Below are 5854 nucleotides of genomic sequence, written 5' to 3' on the forward strand. Positions count from 1 at the left end.
CTGTAATCCCAGCTACTTGGGAAGCTGAGGCAGGAGAATCACTTGAACCCAGGAGGCAGAGGTTGCAGTGAGCTGAGATCACGCCACTGCAGTCCAGCTTGGGTGGCAGAGTGAGACTCTGTCTCAGGAAAAAAAAAAAAAAAAAAAAAAAAGATGCGGACCTCTCTGAGACCCAAATGACAGGAGAAACTCTGGGCAGAAGCTTTTCAGTGGCAAGCACGAGGCCGTCTGATGAAGAGCGCTGGATATGCTCATGGAACGGGAAGAAGGCCAGTATATTGGCTGTGGTGACTGAGAATGAAGAGTTGAGTTGTGGATTGACTGAGTATCTGACTGCCTTAGAGCTGTAGTTCTCTCCTGACATGATGACTTCTCCAGGTGCAGGGAGCGCACTGCCACTGCCTATCCCAGTACACGACCATTCTGTTCTTGAAGATATTCTTCCTTAGGTTGAGCTCTGCTAGATTCTCCCCAATAATGATCTTTTCTGTATTGACAGACCCCTAAGATTTTAGCTGAGTAATGGCCATTTGGAATAAAGACTACATTTCCCAGCTTTCCTTGCATAAAACACAGCCGTGTGACTAGATCCCAAACAAGGGGCCATAGCAAAAATGGTGGTATGTGCATCTTCCCAGGCCACGCCCTTTCCCTCCTGCATCCTGGTGCTTGCACAAGTTCTTAGCCTAGCTGGACCTCATGGATAAGGGCCCTGCCTTAGGGATGGTGACATGGCAGTGAGAAGGAGGCTGGATTTTTGAGTGGTACACAGCAGTCTCGTCAGGTCTGGAATGTCCCACAGGATAAAATAAACCTCCGATTGTTTAAGGCAATGTTTCTTAAGCTTACCTGCACATTATAATCGCCTGTGGAGCTTTTAAAAAATAAATATACTGATGTTTGCCCCTTCTCCGAAATTTCTGATTTAATTGGCCTGAGGTGTAGCCTGGCATTGAATAATTTTTTGAGACAGAATCTCACTCTGTTGCCCAGGCTGGAGTGCAGTGGCATGATCTTGGCTCATTGCAACTTCTGCCTCCCAGGTTCAAACGATTTTCCTGCCTCAGCCTCCCAATAGCTGGGATTACAGGTGCCTACTACCATGCCTGGCTAGTTTTTTATATTTTTAGTAGAGATGGGGTTTCACCATGTTGGCCAGGCTGGTCTTGAACTCCTGACCTCAGGTGATCCACTCACTTTGGCCTCTCAAAGTGCTGAGATTACAGGCATGAGTCGCCACTCCTGGCTGGCACTGGATATTTAGAAAGCTCTCCAGCCACGGTTAAGAACCCTTGGTTTATATTACTGGTAATTTGGGTTTCTGTTAAACGCTTAAAACTGTATCCTGATATGCCGAAGCTCAGGTGGGTCTTGGCTCTTAAAAGCTATGCCTTGAAAACAGAGTCAAACTGCTCTCACCGGACAGGCCTTCAAATCAAAAGGGCTGGGCACAGTGGTTCATGCCTGTAATCTCAGCACTTTGGGAGGCCAAGGTGGGAGGATCGCTTGAGCCCAGAGGTTCGAGACCAGCCTGGACAACATGGCAAAACCCTGTCTCTACAAAAAACAGAAAAATTATCCAGGTGTGGTGGTGCATGCCTGTAGTCCTGGCTACTTGAGTGCTGAGGTGGATTTGTTGAGACCAGGAGGTCACGGCTACAGTGAGTCATGATTGCGCCACCGCACTCCAGCCTGGGCAACAGAGTGAGATGAGACTTCATCTCTACAGAACAGCAACAACGAATTAGCTGGGTGTGGTGATGCATGCCTGTAGTCCCAGCTACTCAGGAGGCTGAGGTGGGAGGATTGCTTGAGACCAGGAGGTTGAGGCTGTCATGAGTCACGATCATGCCACTGTACTCCAACCTGGGCAAAAGAGTGAGACCATGTCTCAACCAAAACAAACCCCCAAAGTTAGGTGACAGGACTCTTTCTAATCATGCCTTGTTCATCCCTTCATTGGGATGAGGGCCAATCAGAATGCTATTCACCAAGATTGTGATCCTGGAGGAGAGACCTGAAAGGAAGGGTCTCCAGTGGATGAAGGTTCAGGTGGGTAGAGGAAGTAAGCGGGTAACAGTCAGACAAGCTAGGGAGCGTGGTAGCTTGAGAAAACGTCAGGGGTTCATTTGTTACTCCTGAAAAGTAGAATGGGCACATGTGGGTTCTCAGGAATTAAGGTTCAGCTGGGCCGGTTGATGATGGCCTTGCATGCCAAGCTCATGTGTTTGACTTTGAACCTAAGGATATCCAGGGACTGTCAGAGGATGTTAAACAGGGAAGAAATAGCTTGGCCTGATTTATGTTGTAAAACATTCTGTCATGACAGCATGAGTTGGTTCAAGACCAGAGGTGGGAAGACCAGTTCTGAGGTCTTGTGAGAGGTGGTAGGGATCAAGGAATGCAACCTGCTAGTGTCTGAAGTTTTGCTAGATGTCTCACATTGTTGATTTACTTTAAGTTTCCAACCAATCTAGAGTTCTGATTGTCAACACTTGTATTGGTTCGAAGGTAGTTCCTACTCAGACTGCATTTGTCCATCCAGAGCTTAGGGATCTGGGGGAATGGTTATAGGTCCCTTCTAGAATAGTCCCTTTCTTTTAGGAGTTGCTCAGGAGACGTTAGTAGAATAAGCCATGGCCCAGGTGCATTTGATCTTGTTAGTGCCAGCCTGTCCCAGAAGCAGTCAGGGTAGGGCTAGTACAGGAGAAGGCTTGGGTAAATCTAAACCCCCCCTGCAGTCTATCTCAAATATTAATGCTTGTATAAATTACTTTGGGTTCCTATTAAAACATGAATTTTTATCCAGCAGGTCTGGAGTAGAACCTAAGGCTCTGCATTTCTGCTGATGTTCCTGGTCCTGTTGCCACTACGAAAGGGCAGGCCTGTGATTCTCAGCTTTGACTGCACTTTGGAATCATCAGGAGGCTTTAAAAAATCCTGAGGTCTGGGCTCCGCACCCACAAGTTGTGATTTACAGGGCTGGAATGCTGCCTGGGTATTAGCTTTTTTTTGAAGGTCCCATTATTCTATTGTGCTGTCAAGATTGAGAAGCAGTGCCTTGGAATCACCTACAACGAGTCTTTAAAATGCAGGTTTTTAAAACTTTTGATTCTTTAAATCTTGGAAATAGTGAAAGGGTGGTGCATACCTATAGTCCCAGCTACTGGGGAAGCTGAGACAGGAAGATCTCTTGAGGCCAGAAGTTGGAGCTTGCAGTACGCTATGATCACACTTGTGAATAGTCACTGCACTCCAGCCTGGGCAACATAATATGACTTAAGTTTCTGGAAAAAAAAAAAAAAGAAAGAGGTCAGGACTGGTGGCTCATGCCTGTAATCCCAGCATTTTAGGAGGCCAAGGCAAGAGGATCACTTGAGGCCAGGAGTTCGAGACCAGCCTGGACAATTTGGTGAAAGCCAGTCTCTACTAAAAAAAAAAAAAAAAAAAAATAGCTGGGCATGGTGGTGCACGCCTGTAGTCTCAGCTACTCAGGAGGCTGAGGCAGGAGAATTGCTTGAACGCAGGAGGCAGAGGTTGCAGTTAGTTGAGATTGTGCCACCACACTCCAGCCTGGGTGACAGAGTGAGACATTGTCTCAAAAAAAGAAAAGAAAAGAAAAAGAAAGAAAAACACCTTGAAAGAGGTCTTGCGAGAAATGTGCACTTTAGCAAGCACCACTGGAGATTCTACTGCAGGTAAATAGCCCTTACACTTGGGAAAGGGGCCTGTGGGTCCTGGTGATGTCAGAGTGCAGTGAGTATGCTGAAGCTGCCTGAGGGTCATGATTACTGGAATTGGATAGAGCAGACTGGACCTCCACGCTAGTATTTTCCAGCAACCTTATAAGAGTGGGTCAATCACATTTAAAAAGCCCTAACTCGGCTGGATGCATTGGCTCACGCTTGTAATCCCAGCACTTTGAGAGGCCGAGGCAGGCGGATCATGAAGTCAGGAGATCAAGACCATCCTGGCCAACACAGTGAAAAACCGTCTCTACTAAAAATAACAAAACAAAAAACCCTTAACTCTTTTACTTGCCTTTCCCACTAAGATGAATATTTACCCATGTGATTTAAAAAAATAGATTCCTGGCCAAGCTTGGTGGCTCGTGCCTGTAATCCCAGCACTTTGGGGGTCTGAGGAGGGCAGATCCACAAGGTCACGAGTTTGAGACCAGCCTGGCCAACATGGTGAAACCCCATCTCTACTAAAAATGCAGATTAGCCAGGTGTGGTGGCACATTCCTATAATCCCAGCTACTCGGGAGGCTGAGGCAGGAGAATTGCTTGAACCCGGGAGGCAGAGGTTGCAGTTAGCTGAGATCGTGCCATTGCACTCCAGCCTGGGCAATAGGTGAGACTCCATCTCAAAATCAACAAAAAAACAAAAAAAAAAAAAAAAAAAGAAAAGAAAAAAAATAGATTACCAAAGTGAAATTTTGAAGAAAAATTATCTTTCAAATTTAGGCAGATACTGACCAAAAAAAAATCATAAAAATACATTGCTAACAACAGCCTATGAGAGAATTCTTTCATCACACTTTTGCTTACACAAATAAATCTTTTTTTTTTTTTAACTGAAAAGAGTGAACAGTTTAGTATAAGTTATTTTATTTAACAATCTAGGAAGTTCGCAGCCATCGGCAGTTCTAGGGCAATTTCAGGTGCAATTGGGAATTCGGAAATCTTGGTGGAACTGTTAGTGTAGTGAACTTTGCACATAAAATACATGCATACTTTTGATAGCACATGTGAAGGTATTTCTCTAAAATTGACCTCATTGGTTTCGTTCTCAGCAAATTGACCTGGGCCACTCAACATGGCTTTTATTTTGCCTGATGTTAATGCATGTTCTCTTTTTATGATAAATTCATGGCCATCAGATGATATCAATTTGACATACCTGGCGTCAGGGCCTTCACAGCCACCATAGATTTTTTCCTCTTCATTCGTTTTGTTCTTACGAAGTTCTACTTTGCTTCCCCAGAAACTTTAGTAGTTTCCTGGTGAGGCGAGGATGCAGAGTGTGTCACTACTTCTGTCTGGAGGAAGTATGTAGCGCCTTCTACACACTTAAGTGTTTTAAATGTTTTCCATGTGATAGTAGAAAAGTGGGATCCACTGTTGCTTTCGTTTGCATTTCTGATGAGTAGCTAAGTTGAGTTCTTTTCCTTTCTTTTTTTTTCTGAGATGGAATCTCGCTCTGTCGCCCAGGCTGGAGTGCAGTGGCATGATCTCGGCTCACTGGAACCTCTGCCTCCCGGGTTCAAGGGATTCTCCTGCCTCAGCCTCCTAAATAGCTGGGATTACAGGCGCGAGCCACCACCTCTAGCTAATTTTTGTATTTTTAGTAGAGACAGGGTTTCGCCACGTTGGTCAGCTGGTCTCGAACTCGTGACCTCATGATCCGACCACTTCAGCCTCCCAAAGTGTTGGGATTTCAGGCCTGAGCCAGTGCTCCCGGATGCATTGTTTTTTCCTTAAACTACTTACAATTTACCTATGATTTGCCTGATTATACCCATTGGATGGAAATCCTTTGATTCAGTAAGCCTCAGTTTCCTCCTCCGTAAAATGGGGGCCATAATATCTCCCAAGGTTATTGAAGGTATTCCATGAGATACCACCAATATGAACTGCCTAGTATAGGACTTGGTATGCAGCAGGCCTTCCAGAAACGTTGCTTTTGAAACTCACCCAGGAGCCGCCCGCTGGCTGCCCAGCAGGTCTGCGGCCCGGATGGGTCCCTTAGTCCAGAGGGCGGAGTGAGCGGTAATTAACCTAGGAGAGCGACCGGCCCCTCCTGCACCTCCGCCTCCTCCGCCCGCACCTCCCGCCCGCCACACCGCCAT

At 46.1% G+C, this 5854-nt stretch overlaps 1 pseudogene; it reads right to left on the bottom strand.

Annotated features, from left to right (window-relative positions):
- Nucleotides 1–4611: 4611 nt before the first annotated feature.
- Nucleotides 4612–5854, bottom strand: LOC116526957 (annotated as a pseudogene).

The sequence above is a fragment of the Sapajus apella genome, unplaced genomic scaffold (assembly GCF_009761245.1).
Source record: "Sapajus apella isolate SASKATOON/1434 unplaced genomic scaffold, GSC_monkey_1.0 scaffold52, whole genome shotgun sequence".
NCBI lineage: Eukaryota > Metazoa > Chordata > Mammalia > Primates > Cebidae > Sapajus > Sapajus apella.